The 27,829-nt window shown below is 46.6% G+C and overlaps 1 protein-coding gene across 1 annotated transcript in view; it reads right to left on the reverse strand.

Moving 5' to 3' along the window:
* Window positions 1-27,829, reverse strand: part of si:dkey-65b12.6 (IgGFc-binding protein) — a 54,703-nt gene that overhangs the window by 20,500 nt on the left and 6,374 nt on the right. The window lies entirely within an intron of this gene.

The following is a 27,829-nucleotide window of genomic DNA, read 5'->3' on the forward strand; positions in this document are numbered from 1 at the left end:
CTACAATATTGACAAATTGTTTACTATTCTTTTACTGACTTTGACATTAAATTCTGAGACACTGTATGTCACACCTACTTCTATGTTTTTCAAAGCATAGAAAATATTTCAACATAACCATAATTGTCTTCAATGTACACATGTATGTGTTATGTTGAGCATTTGGTTTTGACTTATCCTTATTGTCCTTATTTAACATGTCAAACAACCTTGTCCTCAACAACACAAAGACCAATGAGCTAATAGGAGGAACAAAATGGACATTCAGCCTCTCTACATCAGCAGGGACTGTGTGGAGAGGGTGACTGCCTTATAATTCCTGGGCATTAACATTGCAGAGGACCTGTCCTGGGACTCCACTGCACTAGTAAAGAAGGCCCAGCAGAGACAGTTTTTCCTGAGACTCCTTAAAAAGAACAATCTGAGTGTCCTTCTACTGCTGCTCCGTAGAGAGCATTTTAACATACTGCATTGGTGTATGGTTTGCCAGCTGCACTGTCTGCTGTGGAAAGGAAGTCACTCCAAAGGGTCATTACCACAGCCCAGAGAATCATTGTTCGCACTCTCCCACCACTGGAGAGACTGTACAGTTCTCACTGTCTCAAGAATGCAAGAAATATCCTAAAAAACTCATCTCACCCTGGTCATTCTTTATTTGAACTACTGCCCTATAGGCAGGAGGTACAGAACAATTAAGACAAGGACAAATAAGCTAAAATAAATGTTTTTATCCAAAGGCCATCATCGCTTTAAATGCTGCCATATAAACTGACCTCAGAGTGAAATATTTGTTCTAGTTCATGAGCAATTTCTAAGGGATCATGCAAATTATGAAAATGTGACGAATGTGTGATGCTGAGGTGTGTGGTTTTATTATGGTATATTGTGATGTTTAAATTGAAAATTACTTCAGTAATGAAAAAGGATCAAGTTAATAGAAGAATCTAATGCATTGATTTCATCCTCCATATTGTGTGCTGATGTATTTTATTTTAATTAATGTTAGATTAGATAAGCGATGGATAAAAACACAGCATGTACTCATACAGTAAATGGCGTGTAGTGAGGCCAAACGTACCCGAGAAAAATATTTTAGGCTAACTTTCTGGCTGCCAGAAAGTTTTTTTAAGGTTTGTTTTTGGTTTTCTTTACGGAAATAAAACGTTAGTTTCGTGGTTTCTATAATGTTAGTTTTTGGTTAGAAAACTTTTGGAAAGAAAACTTTCCTGGAGAACCAAAAACGAACCTTAGAAAATAACGTTCTGGGTACCAAAAACTAACGTTAGGAATATGTTATTGGAACCAACAATTGTTAGTTGAGTAATAATACTCATTATTACTTATTATTATGTTTTGGTTCACCTAAGGATTTGCATCCAATTTCGTTTTACTATGTACAGGGACAATAAATTCTATTCTATTCAACACATTTTTGTCCACAGAAACATATCATAAAACAGATCAGATATTATATATTATAAACATATATATATACACTCACCTAAAGGATTATTAGGAACACCTGTTCAATTTCTCATTAATGCAATTATCTAATCAACCAATCACATGGCAGTTGCTTCAATGCATTTAGGGGTGTGGTCCTGGTCAAGACAATCTCCTGAACTCCAAACTGAATGTCAGAATGGGAAAGAAAGGTGATTTAAGCAATTTTGAGCGTGGCATGGTTGTTGGTGCCAGACGGGCCGGTCTGAGTATTTCACAATCTGCTCAGTTACTGGGATTTTCACGCACAACCATTTCTAGGGTTTACAAAGAATGGTGTGAAAAGGGAAAAACATCCAGTATGCGGCAGTCCTGTGGGCGAAAATGCCTTGTTGATGCTAGAGGTCAGAGGAGAATGGGCCGACTGATTCAAGCTGATAGAAGAGCAACTTTGACTGAAATAACCACTCGTTACAACCGAGGTATGCAGCAAAGCATTTGTGAAGCCACAACACGCACAACCTTGAGGCAGATGGGCTACAACAGCAGAAGACCCCACCGGGTACCACTCATCTCCACTACAAATAGGAAAAAGAGGCTACAATTTGCACGAGCTCACCAAAATTGGACAGTTGAAGACTGGAAAAATGTTGCCTGGTCTGATGAGTCTCGATTTCTGTTGAGACATTCAAATGGTAGAGTCAGAATTTGGCGTAAACAGAATGAGAACATGGATCCATCATGCCTTGTTACCACTGTGCAGGCTGGTGGTGGTGGTGTAATGGTGTGGGGGATGTTTTCTTGGCACACTTTAGGCCCCTTAGTGCCAATTGGGCATCGTTTAAATGCCACGGCCTACCTGAGCATTGTTTCTGACCATGTCCATCCCTTTATGACCACCATGTACCCATCCTCTAATGGCTACTTCCAGCAGGATAATGCACCATGTCACAAAGCTCGAATCATTTCAAATTGGTTTCTTGAACATGACAATGAGTTCACTGTACTAGAATGGCCCCCACAGTCACCAGATCTCAACCCGATAGAACATCTTTGGGATGTGGTGGAACGGGAGCTTCGTGCCCTGGATGTGCATCCCACAAATCTCCATCAACTGCAAGATGCTATCCTATCAATATGGGCCAACATTTCTAAAGAATGCTTTCAGCACCTTGTTGAATCAATGCCACGTAGAATTAAGGCAGTTCTGAAGGCGAAAGGGGGTCAAACACCGTATTAGTATGGTGTTCCTAATAATCCTTTAGGTGAGTGTATATATATATTGCTGTTTCGCCTAAGTTCCAGCTGCAGTGCCGCCGAGCCTTATGAGTATGGAGGACTAAACCTGCAAAAATTATAAATAAATGAATGTAAATAAAAATATAACGATATAAATGTAATAATATGAAAATAAATACAGGAATGAATGGTTTGATAAAACAAAATAATTCGTTTTAGCTATTATTGATCTTAGCTTTAACTTTTCTTTTCATTTTTTAAATTGATTTATTATTTTTTGTGTCCATTTTTAATTATTTTTTATTATTTATTTTTATTTATTTTTAGATTATTTTATTTATCATTTCCTTTTATTTTTACATTTATTTATGTTTATTTATTTTTATATTTATTTATTATCGCATGTATTTATTTCCACTTTTATTTATTTATTCTTGTATTTATTTTACTTTTCTGTGTCTTGTATGATAATTAGATGGGTTGGTCTTGCCTACTATTGGTTCAGCGTAGATTGAAGCGTTTGATCGATTACTCTTGACTTGTTTTGGACTAACGTCACGTCACTCACTGATCGTTTGCTTCGTGTATAACGTTAAGTAACTATGGCGTGCGCACAATTAGCTAGAGAGTTACAGCATTTAGCCAATGAAGTCGATAACCATGCATCAAATGACTTGTGTCATTCAGATTAGATGCACTTATTGATGATTTATTACAGATTGACGGCAGAGATAAATGACAAAGTTCTCCTGCAGCAATCAAATCTGTGCGAGTCAGGGGGCTCTGCTATGGTGGTGACCAAGTTCCGGTTACAGGTCCTCTGCCAAAGAGGTGCATGAACGACCTCAGCAGATTCGTCGATTCTGAAAGCACAAGACGACTTGATATTAAGATGTCTAATAAACACAGACTTTCTTGTTACATGATTTTGACATTCTTGTTAAGATTGCAAATTATTGGTATGATCGCCCGTAACGGCTGAAGCGAGGTGAAAAAATAAATAAAGCGATTTGACACGGGATTCGTACCCATACAATAAAGCGAGGCAGCGTGTCACTACGGTAACAATCACACTAAGCTATTTCACAATGCTAGCTGCTGCGGATCTTTGCAATAATATCAAGATGTCACACAACAATATGCAGCTGGATGAATCAAGGGAATATGCCCGTTTTAACTTGTGAACTCTGTGTTATTTATCTCTTATGGAATGTAGTTTACGAGTACCGTTTAGTAACCACGTCTTTTTAGAAGGAATGGTTTCCATATGATGGCCCCTGTAGTGAAAGAACGATGCTCATTACTACCGTGTTAACTTGTGACTTAAGTTCACTTTGTCTCAATTCATTTACATTATGTTACATCATGTTACATTAAATCTTTACGCTTTTTCTAACCGAAAGGCTGCTTATAACTATCACTTTGACAAAGCGTTAGCTTGCGACTTCGGTTTACAAGCTCATCTGTGTAGTTAAACCTTATTACATTTTGTGCTTTATGATTTTCACCAGTTGAACTGTAACACCACCATAGCAGAGCACCCTCTGACTCGCACAGACTTTGAATGTGCTGCAGGGAGAACTTTGTCATTTATCTCGCCGTCAATCTGTAATAAATCATCAATAAGTGCATCTAATCTGAATGACACACAGTCATTTGATGCATGGTTATCGACTTCATTGGCTAAATGCTGTAACTCTCTAGCTAATTGTGCGCACGCCATAGTTACTTAACGATATACACGAAGCAAACGATCAGTGAGTGACGTGACGTTAGTCCAAAACAAGTCAAGAGTAATCGATCAAACGCTTCAATCTACGCTGAACCAATAGTAGGCAAGACCAACCCATCTAATTATCATACAAGACACAGAAAAGTAAAAATAAATACAAGAATAAATAAATAAAAGTGGAAATAAATACATGCGATAATAAATAAATATAAAAATAAATAAACGTAAAAATAAAAGGAAAGGATAAATAAAATAATCTAAAAATAAATAAAAAAAATAATAAAAAATAATTAAAAATGGACACAAAAAATAATAAATCAATTTAAAAAATGAAAAGAAAAGTTAAAGCTAAGATCAATAATAGCTAAAACGAATTATTTTGTTTTATCAAACCATTCATTCCTGTATTTATTTTCATATTATTACATTTATATGTTTATTTACATTCATTTATTTATAATTTATGCAGGTTTAGTCCTCCATATATGAGCAACACGTGGTGTTTCCTTACTGAACGAATCAGTACTTTTAAGGAATCGGCTAAATCAATGATTCAACTCACTCGTTAAGAGGGTGACTTGCCGCCACCTACTGGCTGTTTTAGTTTCATATTTACAAGTATCATTTCATTGATTCCACAATTTCATATTTATATATTCAGAATGTTACATTTAAAATATTAATCTCATAATGGCTTTTATGCCACTGTAACTAAAGTGTAAAGGTTAAGCAGTCTGTGTAAATATAGGCTACCTAACGGTGCTGTTTGAATGGGCATGATGGTTCTGTGCACGCATGGCGTGAGATGTGTCTCACTGCGTTTACATGAGCATGCACTTTTGTTTGATTTAATCCCGGATCCCTAAATCCAATTGATGACTTTTGATTAATCAGTATCTAAGAGCAGCATCTATGAAATATGCGTTATAATTTAAGCATTCGAAATGGCACGTGTTATGCATTGCAAAATAAAGAAACGCGAATGTAAATTGTATTTGCAGTCCCGTTTCAAACGCATTGATCATAATGCTTGCGTAGACTAAAGTGAAATGCGCTGGTTTCTCTCGACGTTCTGAGCTGGTGGGTGCGAGTCTCATCGACAAACAACTCAAGCTCTAATCAGCTCCATCCAGCGCATTTACATTAAATGTGATTTGGATAATTTCACGCGCTTCCATTGCCAAGTGTCTTCTTCCAAGTGTCTGACCTGTTGTTGTGCAGTTTCTGTTCATGTGTGCAAAGACATTTTAGAAATCTCCACCGGATAATGTTTTACGGCCATGTCCCTAATAAAGTATATGTAGGCTATGTGTGGTAACCCTATCTACATACATTTAGGGTGATATTAAATCACTAGATTGCCTTTTCTATGCAACTTAGCCAAACTCGTTTCGTTTGGTCACACCACAAGGTGTCACTGTGGCCTCAAAGCTTCAGCACTGCCGCTCTGAGATCGATTGCTAATGTCCGAGGTGAAACACGCCCCCACTCATTAGCATACAGACAAAGAAATACATAAATAAATAAATGTAGAAATAAATAAATGTAAAAATAAATAAATGTAGGAATAAATACATATATACATGAATAAATGTGGAAATAAATAAAAGTGGAAATAAATAAATTTATAAATAAATAAATGAAAAAATAAATAAGCGTGAAAAAATATATAAGTACCCATAAATAAGGAAATAAAAGTATAAATACTCATTTATTTTTGCTTTTTTACATATCTTCATGGATTTATTTTTGTATTTATTTATTTTTAATATTGTCAATTTTGGCATTCCATACTCTGGGGTCCGAGTGGGTTTTCAATCCTGGAGAAATTTTGTCATGTGCTGAGATTTGTGCTTTTTAGTAATGCACCCATATTTTAATACATTGTTATAAGTGGTGGGACATTATCACGTCATGCTGTCAATCACTCTCTGGTAACGTTACGCTGAGAACCCTCAAAGGCTTTTCATTTATAATTAGCACTACACGAACCAGAAATATCACGCAAACAAAGCAAATACAACAAATCCGTGTTATATGATGTACATTGTCAGTAAAAAACAAGGTTCTTGAAGAACACATTAACGTATTTAAAATGTAATGGGAACTAGCATTCTAGCACTACACAGGCTGCAGACAACGATAGCGCGGGCTGCATAAATCTGGTCTCAGAACAGATTACAATTTATGTCCTAACGTTTTTTTTTAGCTTTACACGTCTGGGGAATTAAAAAGTATGGCATTAAATATCGTAAATTAGTGTCACTCGTCATAGGCTGTGGTAAAGTCAATTCAATTTTACCTCAGGTGGAAAAATGGCAGGTACACGCAGGCTTACAAAATGCAAAGGAAAATAACGGTCAAAACAGGGTTCCCGGTGCTTGATAACACGGATAACAAAAACACGCTTAAGAAAATATGAATTTTACCTTCATATTTTTGATTATTTCCAGTCCCGACTCGATAAACTTGCTGCTCGGTGGAGTTGCCAGCACGCCACTGCTCTGCCAAAGATATCCTTCCGCCGATAGAGAAACTCTGTAGATTGATTGATTTATTTATTTGATTTAAATCATAGCTGTCATTTAAACATACAAAATCATATTTAATTTGTGATATAAGAAAAATCTACCAAAACTCAGGAGAACTACTTTGTCAAGCGGAACACAGTGTTCTCGGTCAGGGGTGTGCTCGACTCGATGCATCACCTGCGCAAAGCAATCGGATTATGACATCAAGATACTGCGACATCGTTTCTAGGCAAGTGCTTCCTGATCGATCTCGCGGTAGTGTGACGTAGGTCGGTCGGTCTGCGCAGCTAAGTACGAAGTCGAAAGTATCTATCACATTGAGCAAGAACGTCGCTTGTGAGACTCATGTAAATTGACCTGGATTTCTACATTATCTATCGTGGTTGATTTTCATACAGTTAGGGCAGTGAAAGGAAGAAAATACTGATACAGGCCTATTGAATTAATTAACAAAAATATTCCAGAAACTCCATTTGCATTAAATACATAACAAAATCAGCCTAAATATCTGAGATATTTGTATGTTAAAACGATTATCAACCAAATATAATAACTTTAAAAAGTTCAAATGCATAATGTATTTTAAGCATGAAATCATACGCCCACTTGGAACCCATGAAGGTCTCATATGGGCAAAGCTATGTGGGACCCATATTGGTATCCCACACGGGGCCCATATGTTTTGCCCATCTTAAACCTATGCCCATGTGGAGCCCATATCGCCCAGATAAAACCCATATGGGGCCCACATACAAATGTATGCATTTAAAGGAGTTTAAGGGCATAATATGCATTTTAATCATAAAATCCGTGTGCCCACATGCAGCCCATAAAGGTCCCATAAAGGCAAACCTATATGGGACCCACATTTGTAATCCCACATGGGGCCCATATATTTTGCCCTTTTTTATCCCATGCCCATGTGGAGCCCATGTCGCCCAGATATAACCCACATGGGGCCCACATACCAATGTTGGCTGGTTACCGGATATTTGTTCAGCACAGAGCTTGCAAGTATCCGTTTCTATATAGAATAGCTGCGTTAAGTTTGTGCCTCTTTGTTAAAGAGGATTTTATTGATGTTCAGAAATGTTTTACCTGCCTCACTGCCGTGCTCTCGCTCTTTCTCTCTCTCTCTCTCTCTCTCTCTCTCTCTCTCTCTCTCTCTCTCTCTCCGCTCCCTAGCGTGTTTGTGTTTCATGTACTTTCTTTGTTTAGCGATTGTCATGTCTCACCATGTAGAGTAGAGTTTAATAAACAACCATATATTCACTTGTAATGGGTTTTCTGTGTTCTCAACGCTCACATACTCTGTGTTTCGATCTATGCTACAGCTCTAAATCCTGTTTGGTAAAGTCGCGTTACTTATGGCCATAAGATAATGTTAAAGTGTATAATATCATTGATGTATTTGCTGGACGAATACATACAAGGATTTCTATCACTTTACTGCTAATCAGAAACTGTAAAATATGTATATTTAATGACGATTATTAAACATATTTTTCCTTTGAGCTAAATTCATTCCCTGACTGAAATTGATCTTTTAAATGACTCATTTCATGGATGTGATCTTGATAGATCTGGTGGAGAATCATATTTTGTGAGCTAAGCTCGTCATTATTTTACCACATACAGCTGAAACCGCTACAACATTGTCCTATTAAAGCCACAATATGGAATATTTGGACCACTAGATGGCGCACTTTCGAAACAACAACAAAAGGCGAAGCTAAATGACGTTGTGTAGGAGAGTGGAATTATGGGACATGTCGTTTTCACCATCCAGAGGCGTATGGAGATCGCCCATCATGTTCACGGACGAGGTTGAATTAGTTTTATTTTATGTCATCGTAATGAATTAGCTTGCAAGAAACGTGGAATGTAATGCTAGGTTAGCCTGCGACTGATATTGGACTTTGTCAATTGATTTGGTAGCGTAATGCTACACAGTTTTACAGTCGTCGTTTAAAAAGTAAATTGGAACAAACCCACAGGGTTCATAGGGTAACGGCATTCATAACTATTCAAATAATCTGTGCATGAGTATTTCATAAACAAATTTGCTCACCTGACTATTAAACCACATGCGATCGCGAAGCTCTCTCCATTTAGAAAACGCCAAGCCCATATTAATCCTTGTTTTATTTCTTCGTTTGTCCATAAGCCTGCTTGCCTCATTTGGCCTACGTTTACGCTTTTTTGAGTTTTCTATACTCACCAAAGAGTAATCGTGATCCATAATAGCAGAACAACAGATGCTGCGTCCCAGATGCTGGGAACCATTTCCGCATTTGCGTGTTGCCATAGTTTCCACAACTGGAAACTGAGGGTAGTGCGGAGCAGCGGATATTAAGTCACTGATATGTGACAAATACAAGGGAGACAAGGGACGGGCCATTATTTTAAATAGGAGTTTCTCTGGATTTGCACATTCTTGGGAACATTTGGGATAATTTAAGTACACAACTGCATGAAATATATCACACTGTGCAAGTGATTTTTGGATATTTCATAACAAAATTATTCCATATTGTGGCTTTAAAAAGCATTTACAATAGTAATATGTTTTTTTTATTTTTGACAAGGTCAAAGAATCATTGTATAACTAGTGATGTATTTACTTGTATACCACAAAACAGGTAATTTGTGGAATGTTAAAGCTGCTCTTTACAATAGCAAACACTGACATACAGTACATACACAACAATGAAATGTTCCAGTAACCTCATATGTATGCCACATGTTGCTTTTTTATTTCCATGACACATACAAAGCACATGAACTTGTATATCAGGTTTTGTCTATAATTACGGGAAGCAGCGTCTATTTATTGCACCTTGCTTATGTATTCTGGTATGTACAGAGGAATTAGTTTGTGGAGAAAAAACTGAAACACCAGTACTCGTGCGTAACCAGATAGATAGGTATGTAGGTAGGTAGGTAGATAGATAGATAGATAGATAGATAGATAGATAGATAGATAGATAGATAGATAGATAGATAGATAGATAGATAGATAGATAGATAGATGATAGATAGATAGATAGATAGATAGATAGATAGATAGATAGATAGATAGATAGATAGATAGATAGATAGATAGATAGATAGATAGATAGATAGATGATAGACGGCTGTAGAAGAGAGGTAAATACAGAATATGTGCACTATGTAAGCACAGATACTCGAGTATTATAAGATAGGGTATGTTAAACATTTACAAATGAGTGCAAATGAAGTATTGTTGAGGTGTTAAGGAGAATAAACAGGATGTAAATGGGATGGCAGATATGAATGAAGTGCAGTAAATACAAGGCATGAAAGTGTCCTAACAATGTGGTGTAGAGTTCAGAAGTGTGATGGGTGAAGGGGAAAACTGTTTCTGAACTGGTGGTTCTAGTCTGGATGGCCCTTGTATGTGATGTGATATTTTTGTGAAAAATATAAAATAAAACCAAAACATATCAAATGGAATAATAAGTCTGGCCCCAAACTGTGTTCCAGACAAATGCTTCATGTCTAGTCAAATTTTGTTTTGACATGGTTTACCAGGAGTATGTTCACGACCAAAATATGATCTTATGGTTGATTAGACAGTAACAAGTGCGCAACTGTACATTGCAAAATGTATTTTTGTTATGCTCAACATAAAATCTTGCATCATTTTGCTTTTTTAGTAAATGTATTTTTGTTTTAATGATGTTTAAATAATTGTAATGTAAACTGAAGTGAAAAGTGAAGTTTAAGTGACCTATTAGTCAGATATGGTAACCCATACCCGAAATGTGACCTCTGCATTTAACCCATCTAGAGAGTAGTGAACACACGCACAGCAAGTGCTGAACACACGTACACCCAGAGCAGTGGGCAGCTATCACTGCAGCGCCCAGGGAGCAAGTAGGGGTAAGGTGCCTTGCTCAAAGGCACATCAGTCGTTACCCTCCGGCCCTGGGAATCGGACCAGCAATCTTCTGGTCACGAGTCCGACTCTCTAACCATTAGCCCACGACTGCCAACATTGCTCATCTGAGAGAGCATTTTGCCCCACAATATTAGGTTACTAGAAAATGTTAAAGATAAACATTTAATCAGACTACATAATCAGATGTGAAATGTAGTTGTCATAAAATATAAAAGCAAAATTAATCAATTTGTAACCGAATCTCTCTATAACTCTATTTCTGTACTATAATTAGGATTCACAACTTTACCAATTTAGTTACACATACTTAAAGTAATGTGATATGATCTGTTCTGTGTTCCCATTATTTTGGACTTTTAGGCTACTTCCTGTTCGCGTACCATGTTTGTAGTCTTTTGTAGTTTTTCATGTTAATTAGTTCCCTTTCTGTCGGTCTCTCGACGTTGTGTCAAGCCGACAGATGGGGTTCGTCCCTGAGAACCAATCGCTTCCGACAAATTTAATTCGCCAATGAAAATTGGCGAATTAAATTTGCATGCCGGACTCCGCCCCCGGATATCCGGGTATAAAAAGGAAACGCGTGCCTCATTCATTCACCTTTTGCTCTTCGGAGCCTTCGCTCATGATCAACAGACTTCGCTACAAGTAGCAACTACAAGACTGCCGGCTATACGACGTTGTGCAGCGGACTGTCCCTTCCTCCGGCGACTTCCCCTGGGCGTCTCGGCGGTTCCAGAAGTGTTCGAGTTTTTTCTCTAAAAGAGCAAATTTCTCCAGCGTGGCATGTCCCGCTGTTCTCGTGGGTGCAACACAAGGGGGACGGACACGATGTCTGCTTCCAGTACGCTGGGGCAGATGTTGTGGATACGTCCTGCCCGCACTGCGGGCGGTTGACGATTCAGACGTTGCGTCACGGGTGGCTGTGTTCCCACAGGACTCAGCCACCACCTCATCTGCTTCCCGTTCCGTGACGGCAGGACTACGGCCCTGCTATGAGGATTACTGTGAGCGCTAATCCGTCAACCACTGGCTCGCGGACCGTTCACACCTCGTCTTGCTCGTCTGACTGTTCCCCATGAGACAGACGGTGGGTCTTGTTCCTCAATCCTCAAAGAGCGGCTCCAAGGCGCACTCGCCCCCAGTGCCGTGTTCCCCCGGAAGTGCATGAGGAACCTAGTATGACCTGGAACGCTCCCCTTCGGCACGTACACGTCAACTAGTTCCATCACCCTTTCTTCCCTCGATGGTGGGGCAGCTAGAGGATACGTCGATGTCCCCCAGGGGCTCGACCTAGACTCCCGTCCAAAGCACGTAGGCTTTTCGGCATCTGAGGTGTCGAGAGCTTACTCTGCTGCGGGCCAAGCTGTCCCCTCTCTCCACACTATGGCCATCTTGCAGGTCCATCAGGCCAATGCTCCACGAGGGTAAGACCGACCCAGCGCTTATGCAGGAACTCCGCAGCGTCACCGATCTCGCTCTACGGGCGACCAAGGTGATCGGTCGGGCGATGTCCACACTTGTGGTCCAGGAGAGACACCTCTGGCTGAACCTTGCACAGATGAGTAACGCCGAGAAAGTCCGCTTTCTCGATGCACCCATCTCGCAATGGGGGCTGTTTGGTGATACGGTCGAGCCAAAGGAGCTAAAGGAGCAGACAGAGGATATCAAGTATCCTTCAAGTTGTCCACTCTCATTCGATGGTGCGTTGTGCTACATCATCGCCAGGCAGGTAAAACTGCAGAGCAGATCTCCTCTCCGGGGCCCCCCCCACGGCGAGGGATCCACACTGCCAGCCATCGAACCACCCCCGGGAGGTCGATGAAGCAGAACGTACCCCTAGCCTCCCTGTCTCGGTCCCTGGGAGCCTGACAAGAGCTTCCCAAACCGTCACGGTGACTATGGGATAGGGTCCGTCTCGGCTACGCGATCCAACTCTCCAGACGCCCGCCCAAGTTTCGGGGCATCCGCTCAACCTCAGCAGAGGCAAGGATGCTCCCGTGCTTCGGGCCGAGGTCGCCACCCCTCTGGTGAGGAAGCGATCGTGCTTGTCCCACTAGCCGAGATGTTCAACGGGTTTTACAGCCAGTACTTCATCGTCCCCAAAAAAACGGGGGTCGCTAGATCTGCGTACCCTGAACAGGCACCTACTCAAGCTGCCGTTCAGGATGCTCACGCAGAAGCGCATCCTGGCATCTATCAGATGTCAAGATGGATTCATGGCAATCGACCCGAAGGACACTTACTCTCATGTCTCAATTCTCCCTCGTCATCGCCCGTTCCTACGGTTCGCTTTCGAGTCCTCCCTTGCGGTCTGTCCCTGTCCCCACGAGTCTTCACGAAGATCGTGGAAGCCTTCCTCACTCCCCTCAGGGAGAGAGGTGTGCGGGTACTAAACTATCTCGACGACTGGCTCATTTGACACACTCGTGAGATCTGTTATGTACACACAGGGACCTAGTGCTTCGGCACCTAGATCGATTGGGACCACAGGTCAACCGAAAAAGAACAAGCTCTCCTCTGTGCAGAGCATCCTCTTTTTTGGTATGGAACTCAACTCTGTCTCCATTACAGCGCGACTGACTCAGAAAGCGCTCAGTCAGTGTTGAACTGCCTGGAATATTTCAAGCAGCCAGCGGTCCCCCTGAAATTCAGAGGCTCCTGGGCACATGGCATCCTCGGCGGTGGTGATACCCCTCGGGTTGATGCACATGAGACCGCTCCAACACTGGCTACAGAGTCGAGTTCCCTGGAGAGCGTGGCACACGGGCAGCAGGCGGATGGTGATTACGCCTCTCTGCCAATGCACCCTGACCCCTGGTCTTCAATGACCTTTCTACGGATGGGGGTCCCTCTCGGGCAGGTCATGAGGCACGTCGTGGTGACGACAGACGCCTCCCTGCAGGGTTAGGGTGCCGTGTGCAACGGGCACGCAGTGTCGGGGCGATGGATGGGCCCCCGCCTGCGCAGGCATATCAACTGCCTAGAGTTGTTGGATGTGCTACTTGCACTGAAGGGGCTATAACCTCTCGTGCAGGCCAAGCACATGCTGGTCCAGCGGACAGCATAACTGCCATAGCGTATATCAACCGCCAGGGTGGCGTTCGCTCACGGCAGCTCACACGACTCGCCCGATGCCTTCTCCTGTGGAGTCCGCAGGGGAGAAGATCCCTGCGAGCCACACATATCCCAGGCGACCTGAACCAGACAGCCGATGCGCTCTCTCGTCAGTTGACGCCTTGTGGAGAGTGGCGACTCCACCCCCGCGCAGTCCAGCTCATTGGGTACAGTTCGGGTGGGCTCAGGTAGACCCCTTCGCCTCCCTGGACACCACCCATTGCCCGCTAAGGTACTCCCCGCCCGAGGCCCCCCTCGGCACGGATGCTCTAGCACACAGATGGCCGTGGGACAAGCGGAAGTACGCATTCCCCCCAGTGAGCCTCATTGCACAGACCCTGTGCAAGGTCAGGGAAGAGGAGCATCAAGTGTACTAGTTGCGCCATACTGGCCCAACCAGACTTGGTTCTCGGAGCTAATGCTCTTGACGACAGCTCCCTCATGGCCGATTCCCCTGACGAAGGACCTGCTTTCCCAGGAGAAGGGCACGTTATGACATCCCGGGCCAGACCTCTGGAACCTCCATATCTGGCCCCTGGACGGAACGAGGAGAACCTAAGTGACCTACCCCCTGCGGCGGTTAAGACCACTACTCAGGCTAGGGCCCTGGCCACTAGGCGACTATACGCCTATAAGTGGTGCCTCTTCTCATCCTGGTGCTCTTCTCGAAGAGAAGACCCGCGGAATTGCTTGATCGGGTACGTGCTTTCCTTCCAGAGACTCGAGAGTAATCTCTCCCCTTCCACACTGACTGTGTATGGAGCCGCTATTGCCGCTCATCACGACTCAGTTGCTGGTAATCTCTAGGACAGCACAACCTGATCATTTGGTTCCTAAGGGGCGCGGGAAGGCTACCGCCTCACCCGCGCTCCGTACCCTCTGGATGGATGGAATGCCTATTCTTTACCCGAGGGGAAAGAAGTGAGGCGGGATCGCCACTGCTCCCCCCGGAGGGGGAAGGGCTTCCGCAGGCGTACGCCCAACGGCTGCCGGTCCTACCTGTTGCCCTGCAGGACGCGGGCTGACACAGGTTCAACGCGGAGGTTGTAGAACTTCGTGAAGGTATTGGGCGTAGCCCAACCCGCAGCTCTGCAGATGTCTGCCAGAGAGGCGCCCTGAGCCAGTGCCCACGAGGAGGCGACACCCCGAGTGGAATGAGCCTTAACTCCTAAGGGGCAGGGGCGATCTTGCGACCGGTATGCCAAGGATATGGCATCCACGATCCAGTGCGCCAGTCTCTGTTTGGAGACAGCTCTCCCCTTCTGCTGACCTCCAAAACAGACAAAGATCTGCTCAGAGCTTCTGAAGCTCTGCGTGCGGTCCAAGTAGAGGCGCAGTGCGTGTACTGGACACAACACGGAAGGGGTTGGGTCTTCCTCCCCGGTGGGGAGCGCCTGCAAGTTCACCACCTGGTCCCAGAAGGGAGTGGTGGGAACTTTGGGAACGTAGCCGGGCCATGGTCTCAGGATAACGTGAGAGTCTCCAGGCCCGAATTCTAGGCAACCCGAGGACACAGAGAATGCTTGTAGTTCCCCTACCCTCTTGAAGGAGGCGAGCGCTACCAGGAGGGCCGTCTTTATTGACAGGCGAGAAAGATCGGCCTCTCCTAGGGGCTCGAAGGGGGCCTCTGGAGGCCCTCCTGGACCACTTCGAGGTCCCAAGAGGATACGGGGCGCGGGCGAGGCGGATTCAACCGTCTCGCGCCCCTCAGGAACCTGGTGACCAGGTCGTGCTGTCCTAGAGACTTACCAGCAACTGGATCGTGATGTGCGGCTATAGCGGCAACATACACCTTCAGTGTGGAAGGGGAAGGTTCTTCTCAAGTCTCTCCTGGAGAAAGGACAGTACGTACCTGATCGAGCATCTCTGTGGGTCTTCTCCGTGAGAAGAGCACCAGGACGAGAAGATGCGCCACTTGAAGGCATACAATCTCTTAGTGGCCGGGGCCCTAGCCTGTGTGAGGGTCTCTACCACCGCCGGGGGTAGGTCGCTCAGGATCTCCTCGTCCCGTCCAGGGGCCAGACATGGAGGTTCCAGAGGTCTGGCCTGGGATGCCAAAACGTGCCCTTCCCCTGAGAAAGGAGGCACCAGCTCTGAGAACCAAGTCCAGTTGGGCCAATAGGGTGCAACTAGTAGCACTTGATGCTCCTCTTCCCTGACTTTGCAAATATTATCCTGTCATGTGAAACATGTAGTTTGTGTGGCCTTGACATTTTAGCATGTCTATGTAAATATGAATAAATGCTTGATGAGACAATCAGTGTTGCTTGTGTGCAGGCGTCAAAGTAAATGTTTTTGACTATATGTGCACCCGTGACAACTAAGAATGTTGCTGTCAAGTGAGGTTCCCGTGTTCAATGAGGAAAAAAGAAAGGGGATCGGGACTTCTGTCCCCCAACCTGCCGATGTAAAACCCAAAGCACTGACCACTTCACTAGTTGGCCTATTGTACGGACCCGCTTAAAAGAGAAGCCAATCACGGGTAAAATATGCCAGCTTTGCAGGGGGAACGGTATCTCAAAGCTGAGAATTGTCCTGTAACATACTGTTCCAGCTGTGTTCCATGTGATAGAAAGTCCCTACTTGTCTCACACTTGCACCGCTGACTTTCAAAACCAATACAAGAAAACGTATTATGAAGACTAAGAACGATGCTGTCAGATGAGGTTCACCTGTGCTCAACAAGAAAAAAAAAGATGGGGGCCGGGACTTCAAACCACCAACCTGCCTATCCCGAGCCCAAATCACTAATCCCTACAGCAGTTGGCCGATTTACCCTCCACCCTGAAAACTTATTCTGTCACGTGTAACAGTTAGTGTGTGTGGCCATGAACATGCGTAAGGCCATCAAACGTAACGTGTAACTTAGTTGACACGCGCCGGACGGCTAGTTATGGACGCTGCTCGCCAACGCCCCCAAATTTTTCCCAGGTCGCCCGGCGGTGCCGAAACGAAGGGGAGAGCGCCCGCGATCGAACGGAAGCATCATGGGGCGGCGGCGACGCCCGGGGGACTCCAGAAAAATGTCCAAAGTGCCTAATTTTTGAGTCACGGAACGAAGGGTTAGGCGCTCTCTTGGGCAGAACCATGAGGGGGCGACTTGACGTACGGTACCAGCCTAAGCCACGCGCGTCGATCAGGTTGCCACCGGGCCTACCGAAGAGCGGCGAAACATCCCCCTTGCAGCCTACGGGCCGGCTCCGGACCCCGACGTACACGAGAAGCCTACGCGTGCCCCTTGTAACCTATTTTGGGCGGGGCTTCCCTCTGGTCACGCCTCCATCCACAGAACGCCTACGCATCCCCCTTGCAGCCTAAACTTGAGGGAGGCCTGCCCGACGCCCCCGAGGCCTGCCCGATGCCCCGGACGCCACCCGGCGCCCCGTCTTGGAGCTGACTGCCTCATTTGAGCCCAGCGGCTGTGTGACACACGCTTAAACAGCCCAAAGCCCTTTTCTTTGACTTTCGAGTCGAACGTGCACATAAAAGCGCGGTGTGCATCGACACAATGTTTTCTCACATCTGCGATTCACTCGAAGGGCCCAAAAATAGGTAGACAGAGTAAGACCCCTGTCAGTGGTTTCGTTTGCTTTGGCAATGATTTATCCAGCTTAAACCAACAGTAGAGTGTATAAGAGGAACAGCCCTTCACAATGACGTGCATTAAGGCTCACAGTTGTGCTTCAGAAGCTTAAAAATGGTGTGTCCATTAGCTACCTATGGGAGCCGTGCCAAAAGTGTTACGTGTGGCATGTACATTCGTAACTTATTTAATGGGACCCTCATAGGTAAATAATGGACAAAGCCTATTAAGGGTCATTATAAGCCTAAGTAAGGAGTTATATAGCTTTAAACAACAGTATAGTGTATGAGAGACTTAGCCCTTCACAATGACGTGCATTAAGGCTCATAGATGTGCTCCAGAGGCTTAAAAATGGTGTGTACATTAGCTACCTATGAGAGCTGCGCCAAAAGTGTTACGTGTGGCATGTACATACGTAACTTATTTAATGGGACCCTCATAGGTAAATAATGGACAAAGCCTATTAAGTGTCATTATAAGCCTAAGTAAGGAGTTATATAGCTTTAACCAACAGTAGAGTGTATGAGAGGCTTAGCCCTTCACAATGACGTGCAATAAGGCTCACAGTTTTGCTCCAGAAGCTTAAAAATTGTGTGTCCATTAGCTACCTATGGGAGCCATGCCAAAAGTGTTATGAGTGGGATGTACATTGTCAACCTATGTGAGCCCTGTCAAACAAGTTATGTGTGGCATGTACATTCGTAACCTATTTAATGGGAGCCTCATAGGTAAATAATGAACAAAGCCTATGGAGACACATTCCTTAATGATAATGTACATTAAAGCTCAATATTGTGCTCTACATGCTTAAAACTGTGTAAATTCGCCTCCTATGTGACAGGTAAGGAGTGGGATGCATTTTTGTGAATTGTGATTTTGTGCTACAGTTTGGGAATCCTTAGCGCTTTGTCACACACGCCTATTTCTTACATCTCTATCTTATTTGAAGGGGCCCTCATACGTGGCGAATGTACAAAGCCTCTAAATTACCATTATTTGCTTTGGCAATGAGTTATACAGGTAAAACCAATAATATTGTACACAGAAGATACATTCCTTCACAATGATGTACAATAAAGCTCATAGTTGTGCTCCAGAAGCTTAAAAATGGTGTGTCCATTAGCTACCTATGGGACCGTGCCAAAAGTGTTACGTGTGGCATGTACATTCGTAACTTATTTAATGGGACCTTCATAGGTAAATAATGGACAAAGCCTTTTAAGGGTCATTATAAGCCTAATTAAGGAGTTATATAGCTTAATCCAACAGTAGAGTGTATGAGAGTCACAGCCCTTCACAATGACGTGCATTAAGGCTCATAGATGTGCTCCAGAAGCTTAAAAATGGTGTGTCACATTAGCTACCTATGAGGACCCGTCAAATAAGTTACGACTGGCACTTCCTGTGACTCGGCAAAACCACAGGAAGCACCAGTCATAACTTATTTGACAGTAGCCTCGTAGGCTTACAGTGGACAATACTGTAAACGGTCAATTTTTAAGACTGTAAACAGCTTTTGTATGACAAACCTACAGCTATGTATCCTAGAAGCACCCCATATTGGTATATTGCACACTTCAGGCTATTAAAATGCTTATTTTGCTTACAAATGCACTTTTCACAGAAATACATCTCTGAACAGCATTTTCAGCAAAATTCTCTTTATTCTTGTACAGAAACCTCGGGGCTTCGAATGCTGGTTCTTCACACCCTCACGCACCACATATCCGAAGCCCGTACCCCTCGGTGTACGGCAAGTGATCAAAAAAAATCACAAAAAATATTCCAGAAAATAAACGGCCCACAACGTCCCCAAAACGTGCTATATAGTACATAACGAGGCCGTACCGACTTCAAACTTTGGGAACCGAATGAGGGGGCGGCGAGCAGCTACAGAATTTGAATCGGGGTCATTCAGGAGTCCCCGGGGCCGTTCGGGGGTCTCTGTACGATAGGCACCTATGAAAATAATAGGAAGGTTGCAGGTGTCAGTAGGCTCCGTACCACCGGAAGGCCCCAGGAGCCCGAAACTTTACAGAAACCTGCGTCAGTTGGCCCTCGACGACATACCGAGAGGGCTAGGTCGGAATATTAAATTTAATATTTTTTATTATTTTTCATACATCTCTCTCCCTCGCATTGATCTCTATGGGGACTTGTGCCTGCGAAGGCCTCGTGGGCAGTTGCTTTCCAGGTGGAAATCTGTCTCCGGAAGCGTCTACTGGACGCGGAACCAGATATCCCGGCTTGGGAGACCCCCACGGTATACCGTACAGAGTATTAAGACCACTACGACCTTTTGACCCCTGTATTCTAGAGCGTACATTCACAACCTATATGTAGGCTGCTGGTGTCTTTTTGGGCAAAGTGAGAGGTCAACGAGGTCCGAGGGAGCGCTGGAACCCCAGAACATGACCCAGGGCCCCGTGACGAGACATATACGTGAATTGCGGTCGATCAGACCATTCTGTACCCCAACCCTAATTGTCCATCGAAGAGCTTATGAAAACGAGATGGGATAAGTTAAGAGTGTCGGCGGCTCCCGTTCAGACCCCGGGTGCTCGAGGGGTCCCAAACTTTAGATTCTAGTAGTCTGTAGGCCCTTGTTTAACATACCGTAAGGGTGGCTCTCTAGAACCGTGGGAAACGATTTATAGTGCGGTTTGCAAAAGTCTCTCATGCAGGCTTCTTCATTTCATAGCCTGAAAGACCCTCTTGAATGAGCAAACTGAACAAAATTAAGGTTCAATCTTTTTTCAAGAATAAGATACTTCGAGGTGACCGAGAACCATGGTACTCGATAGCTTGTGATACCCCAGGGGGCCGCGAGGAGCTATAGAATTTGAATCTGGGTCACTTGAAAACTCCCTGGCCGTTCCGGGGTCATCGTACGATTGCCACCTATGAGAGAAATAGGATATGTTGCAGGTGTCAGAGGCTCCCGTACGGGCCGCGGAGGCCCCAGGAGCCCGAAACATTACAGAAAGTTGCGTCACGTGACTCTCGACGTCATACCGATAGCGCTTGGTCGGGAAGTGAAATTAAATATTTTTTCTTATTTTACATACATCTCCCTGCCTCTAGTGGTTCTCTATGGGCCAGCAAACCCTCTCGCGCGTTGGCTCGGGTATCCGATGTCTTTCTGACAGAAACCTCCCCTAAGCACGAACGAGCAAGGTCACGAAGGACGCCCGGCTCCTCTAGGGGGCGCCACGGCTGTGAGGGAGAGAAAAAAGAAAGAAGGGCGCGAGCGAGACGTTTTGGCAACTTTTGGATGTCGCGCCACGAATAGGCAGCAAGGGGCAGCAAACTACCAATTCTAGGCGCGCTGCGGAAGCAAGGGTGGCGAGCGAGGCGTTTTGGCATCTTTTGGATGTCGCGCCACGAATAGGCAGCAAGGGGCAGCAAACTACCTATTCTAGGCGCGCTGCGGAAGCAAGGGTGGCGAGCGAGACGTTTTGGCATCTTTTGGATGTCGTGCCACGAATAGGCAGCAAGGGGCAGCAAACTACCAACTCTAGGCGCGCTGTGGACGTGAGGAAGACTATGGCAGAGTTAGGCGGTCAGGGGGACGCGAAATGCTCCTCATGAATGCGGTGATGAAGATTAGGTGGTCAGGGGATGAATAGGCATTTTGTGGAACGAGGGTCCACGCCCGCAGCACTTTGACACCCTTTGTGGTGTCCGTACGATGCCTCTCCGGGAAAACGGCCCCTAAACTCCGATAAGGGAAAAAAGTCCCAATCATAATAAGAGTGAGCGAGAATTTGGCGTCCAATCCAGGTATACGAGCCCTTCGTCTGCCTAGTCGACCGATGGCAATCTATATGAATGGACAATTGTCCATGATTTACCTAGCTTCCCTTGCCAGCCTGACAGTCTGGGAAGCCGGCAGGCTCCCAGAAATGAGACGGGGACTAAAGGTACGATCTTTTTCATCGTCCCCCCGGGGGGTGGTTCGATGGCTAGCAGTACGGATTCCTTGCCGGGGGAGGTCCCACGGGGAGGAGATCGGCTCTGCTGTTTTTCCTGCCTGTCGACTGCGCAGCTCAACGCACTGTCTGACTGAGAGTGCTGAGGGCTGGTGTTTATACTCGACATTGCGCTTCACCATGACACAACGTCGAGTTTGCCGTTCACCGTCGTGCAGAGGGTGGGAGCGGCTGTGATAACCCAGAGAGAGAGGAAACTCTCCTTAGAGAGTAAGTGGGCGCTAGCCCCCCAGAGGGGGCCAGCAGATGGAGAGACGGGGCAGGATCCTTCCCTATCCGACTTCCCAGCGATGTGGCTTCTTTACTGTCGAGAACCCTCTGGGAGAGGCCGCGTGTGGGTCTCGCGCCCCCCGACGGGCGGGGGGTGAGCGGAGCCGCAGCGGCTCGACAGTAATACCAACCAGCCCCCCCTTGCGAGACGGGTGCGTCGAGAAAGCGGACCTTCTCGGCATTACTCATCTGCGCAAGGATTGGCCAGAGGACTTTCTCATGGACCACAAGTGTGGACATCGTCCGACCCAGGGCCCGCGTGGTCACCTTGGTCGCCTGTAGAGCGAGGTCGGTGGCGGCGCGGAGTTCCTACATAAGCGCTGGGTCGGTCTTACCCTCGTGGAGCTCTCTCAACGCCCTGGCCTGGCAGGAGCCATAGCGTGGAGAGAGGAGGCAGCTTGGTCCGCCGCAATGTAAGCTCTCGACACCAGAGATGCCGAGACCCCACATGCTTTGGACAGGAATCTAGGTCGACCCCCCCCCCAGGTGGCCGCCGCCTACGGGCACGAGTGCACCGCGGCGGCATACTCCACCTGGGGGACATCGACGTATCCTCTAGCTGTCTCAACCTCGAGGGAAGAGAGGGTGACGGAACTTTGTTTGACGTGAAACGTGCCGGAAAGGGGCGTTCCAGGTCTTACTAAGTTCCTCATGCACTTCCGGTAAACACGGCACTGGGGGCGGGCGCGGCTTGGAGCCGCGCTCAAACCCGAGGAGCCATGTAGCCAGCCGCGAGCGCCGGGAGAGGCAGTGCGGGCACTGCAACCCAACACTCACGGCGGCCCAGGAAAGCATGGCTGACATTTCGACGCCCGCTTCTTCCTGGGCTCAACCCCCCGAGGGAGGGAGCCCGAGGAATCGTCGGAGTCGGATGGCAGTACGTCCCCCCCCCGATACTGCAAGAGACATCTCACCATCACGCATCGTGTCCGAATACGTGATTGAGGAATAAGACGGCGGACCGTCTCCTGGGGAACGGTCAGACGAGCGAGACGAGGTGTGAACGGTCCGTGAGCCCGTGGCTGGCGGATTATCGCTCACAGCAATCCTCATATCACCCTCGCTGCCTTCCGTCATGGAACGGGGAGCAAACGAGGTGGTGGCTGAGTCCCGTGGGAACACAGCCACCTGTGACGCAACGTCTGAATCGTCAACGACGGTCTTCTCGACGGTCTTCTCGACGCAACCATCTCGCAAGGGGGGGCTGTTTGGTGATACTGTTGAGCCGCAGTTCTCGACAGTAAAGAAACAGACAGAGGATATCAAGCATATCCTCCCTCGCCGCGACTCGGCCGCCTCGGCCGTCGAGTCACGTACACCATCTGCTTCCCAGCAGCCCTGGTCCTCTTCGACGCCCTCCGGCTCTGGTGCCCCCCGGGAAAGGACATCAAAGAGAAGACCATCGCCCCGTCAGCAGCCACGGCGAAAGCAGAAGCGGCCCTCATGGGAAGACCCCAGGGAGATCGAGAATGCCATCGGGCCCGACACCAGCCATTCCATCGCTGGGTGGTCGATCCGGGACGGTTCCTGCCCCGTCCCAACAGCCCACTCTCTTAAGAGTTTCTTCTCTCTCTGGGTGTTTATCACAGCCGCTCTCACCCTCTACACGATGGTGCTCGGGCAACTCGACGTTGCGTCACGGCGAGACCCAATGTCGAGGATAATCAGTAGCCCTCAGCACTCTCAAACGACAGTGCGTTGTGCTACATAATCGCCAGGCAGGTAAGCAGCAGAGCCGATCTCCTCCCCGGGGGCCTCCCCACGGCAAGGGATCCGCAATGCTCGCCATCGAACCACCCCCTGGGAGGTCGATGAAGCAGATCATACCCCTAGCCCCTGTCTCGGTCCCTGGGAGCCTGACTAGGGCCCCCAAACCATCACGGAGGCACACTCCTCATGGGCACTGGCTCAGGGCGCCTCTCTGGCAGACATCTGCAGAGCTGCGGGTTAGGCTACGCCCAACACCTTCGCGAGGTTCTAATACCTACGCGTGGAACCGGTGTCAGCCCACGTCCTGCAGGGCAACGTGTAGGACCGTACGCCTGCCAAAGCCCTTCCCCCTTCCTCTAGGGGGATCAGCAGCTGTTACGCCTCCCTTCTTTCCCCACTGGGTAAAGAACAGGCATTCCATTCATCACTAAGCACCCTCCTGGGGGCAGGCTGGACAGAGCAGCCCTGCCTCCTTAGGCCGGGGAACAGTTGAGTTATCTACCACATAGCTCTAACCGGACCTAGTGCTCCAGACGTGGTATACCCCCCCCATGGGCGGTTCCGTCTGATGTATCCTCATGAATGGTTCCCACCTCGGCAACCCATGACCTCCCTAGGTGGACCTCCACCTTGCGGTTAACTCCTTCAGTCCGCACGTTTTCCCATGAGTTCTCCCCTGATGGTGAGACCATGTGGTGTCTGCACTAATTCCTCCCTATGGTAGGATAGTGCTCTCTGTAGCGTTTTCCCCCCAGGGGGGAATAATGCTTACCCAGTGGCCCTTACGGTGCCAGGCGGCTTCTCGCTGTTAGAGAATCAAGGCCTCCGCCCGTGACGGCCGGTGGCAGGGGCTTCCCACCTTTTTCAAAAAAGCTCTGGGGCCCCCTACCTCTCCACTGGACGGTTACAATTTTGCGCTAGCGCTCACTTCTGACTCGCCCAGGCCAGTCAGCGTCGCTCCGCGAGAGATTGTGATGCGGCACAGCGCTGTTGTGTTTTCAATAGGAACCCCATCTTGGTTACGGTAACCTCAGTTCCCTGATGGAGGGAACGAGACGTTGTGTCCTTCTTGCCACAATGCTGGCTGCCCGCCGCAGCAGTCGAGGGATGCTCAGGCTCCTCAGACCAAAAGGTGAATGAATGCAGCACGCCGTCTCCCTTTTATACCCGGATATCCGGGGGCGGAGTCCGGCATGCAAATTACATTCGCCAATTTCATTGGCCTTTTCTAAACTAGTCAGAAGTTGATAGGTTCTCAAGAGCGAACCCCATCTGTCGGCTCGACACAACGTCTCGTTCCCTCCATCAGGGAACTGAGGTTACACCCGTAACCAAGACGATTTGTATTGTGGTTAGGTATGATCAGTGTAAACATTTTGATTAAGTGGTATGTGAATATAATGTTAGACTTACTTGCCGCATGGTATGTTCCGTAGGCGGAGTTAGGCATTAAGATGGTGACTCACGGCAGCTAGGAGGGCAGAGCACACCAAGGCTGAATCCGAAATGGAATACTTCCTTACTATATAGTAGGCAAAAAGCAGTAGGCGAACGAATAGTATGTCCGAATTGTCAGTATTCACAAAACAGTAGGCGAGAAATACCCTGGTGGACTATTTCTCGAGATATTTGGATGTGCGTATACTAATGTGGCGTCCGAATACGCCTACTTACCTACTATGCAGTAGAAGAAAACAGTACTTGAACAGAGTAGTATGTCCGAATCCGAATCGTGAGTATTCATAAAAGAGTAGGCGAGAAATTCCTGGATGGCTTACTGGTTATGCCCAGATTAGAAGTACTCAGCAACGGATACTTGAGATGCTATATATCCCATGAGCCCACGGGACAGAATACCATGCACTTTCATGTACAATTAAACATGTTGTTAATTATTATAAAGCTAATGTAACATTAACATTGACCTTGCTTTGTTCTTAAATTGACCGTGTTGTATATTGAGCATAGTTTTAATTCATAGAATTTAAATACGAAGCATTAATATTGATATTATTTTCAGCAGATTATTTACATTTGTCTTTTATATGTATATGTGCCCTTTACAATATTATATATTGCTTAAATGTTTTTTTAACTCACAGATATAACAAAATATATGATAATTATTCACAGGATCATTTTACTCAGTGGGTTTTAACAGATACACTTTGCCGCAATTCAACTTTCTAATCACCTTTCATAAATGAATAATTACAAAACACAAATAACTTTAAAAGCCCTAAACCAATTAATTACTAAAATTAAATCACTTATTTATCCAAACGAAAAATAAATAGACGCGTAAAAATGGTGAAGTTTTATGGACAAGGAAAGAAAAGAACAGATGAGGAGAAAGTGAAAGTTAAACGAGAGCGTGGTCGGATAACATTTGTACAATGTCAATGTTAAAACATACTTAGCGCATAAAAACACCACAGAAGAGATTTACTCAGGTTGTTGTTAATACTACAATAGAATGCATATTGGAGCAACGTATCTACGTGAGAGACATCAACCAATAGGCAGAATACAGACAAAATAATAATTTGCAGCAGTTAACAGTCAAGCATGTTTTTGTTACAAAAAGAACATTCCATTGGCATAATCATTCTTCACAATGGGAGGTGTGGATGGGCCTGTTATTGTCGAAATTTAACTGAGAAAACGCATCGCAAAATGACAAAACTGTTGTATTCCTTTTAATTGTTTACTTTTATCAAAAGCATATAGCCCTACAAGATGAAAATGAAAATACATGAAAATAAAAAGCTCTGAATGAGCTATGGAATGGCTGAGTGGGGGGCCGCCGAGTGGGGGCACTGGAACCGGAGTGTCGAAGAGGACCAGGGCTGCTGGGAAGCAGAGGGCGCACGGGATCTCGACGGCCAGGAGGCGGCTGAGTCGCGGCGGGGGAGGATATGCTTGATATCCTCTGTCTGCTCCTTTTACTGTCGAGAACTGTGACTTGGCAGTATCACCAAACAGCCCCCCCCTTGCGAGATGGGTGCGTCGAGAAAGCGGTCTTTCTCGCAACCCATCTGTGCAAGGTTTGGCCAGAGGTGTCTCTCCTGGACCACATGTGTGGACATCGCCCGACCCAGGGCCCGCGCGGTCACGTTGGTCGCCCGTAGAGCGGGGTCGGTGACGGCGCGGAGTTCCTGCATAAGCGCTGGGTCGGTCTTACCCTCGTGGAGCTCTCTGAACGCCTTGGCCTGCAAGATGGCCATAGCGTGGAGAGAGGGGACAGCTTGGCACGCAGCAGAGTAAGCTCTCGACATCCCGGATGCCGAAAAACCTACGTGCTTTGGACGGGAGTCTAGGTCGAGCCCCTGGGGGACATCGACGTATCCTCTAGCTGACCCACCATCGAGGGAAGAAAGGGGGATGGAACTAGTTGACGTGCACGCGCCGAAGGGGGCGTTACAGGTTGTACTAAGTTCCTCATGCACTTCCGGGGAAACACGGCACTGGGGCGAGTAAGGCATGGAGCCGCTCTCAAACCCGAGGTACCATGTATCCAGACGCGAGCATTGGGAGAGGCAGTGCACTGCAACCCAACGCCGGCGGTCCGGGAAAGCATGGCTGACATTTCGACGTCTGCTTCTTCCTGATCTCGACCCCCCAAGGGAGGGAGCTTCAAGGAATCGTCGGAGTCTGATGCCAGTAAGTCACCCTCCGATGCTGCAACAGACATCTCATCAACACGTACCATGTCCAATACGTGATTAAGGAATAAGACGGCGGACCGTCTCATGGGGAACGGTCAGACGAGCAAGACGAGGTGCGAACGGTCCGCGAGCCAGTGGCTGACGGATTAGCGCTCACAGTAATCCTCATATCACCCTCGCTGCTCGCCGTAGCGGGCGGCAGGGCCGTAGTCCTGCTGTCACGGAACGGGAAGCAGACGAGGTGGTGGCTGAGCCCCGTGGGAACACAGCCACCCGTGACGCAACGTCTGAATCGTCAACCGCCCGCAATGCATGCAGGACGTATCCACAAGGGCTGCCCCAGCGTACTGGAAGCAGACCTCGTGTCCGTCCCCCTCCTCGATGAGTGTGTTGCACCCACGAGAACAGCGGGACATGCCACGCTGGAGAATTTTGCTCTTTTAGAATCTAACACCTCTGGAACTGCCGAGACGCCCAGGGGAAGTCGCCGCAGGAAGGGACCGTCCGCTGCACCACGTCGTAGAACCGGCAATCTGGAGTTGCTAAGTAGTAGCGAGAGTTGATCTTCACAAGCGAAGGCTCTGAAGAACAAAAGGTGAATGAATGAAGCACGCCGTCTCCC

Source organism: Triplophysa rosa, linkage group LG5 (assembly GCF_024868665.1).
Source record: "Triplophysa rosa linkage group LG5, Trosa_1v2, whole genome shotgun sequence".
In the NCBI taxonomy this organism is placed as follows: Eukaryota; Metazoa; Chordata; class Actinopteri; order Cypriniformes; family Nemacheilidae; genus Triplophysa; species Triplophysa rosa.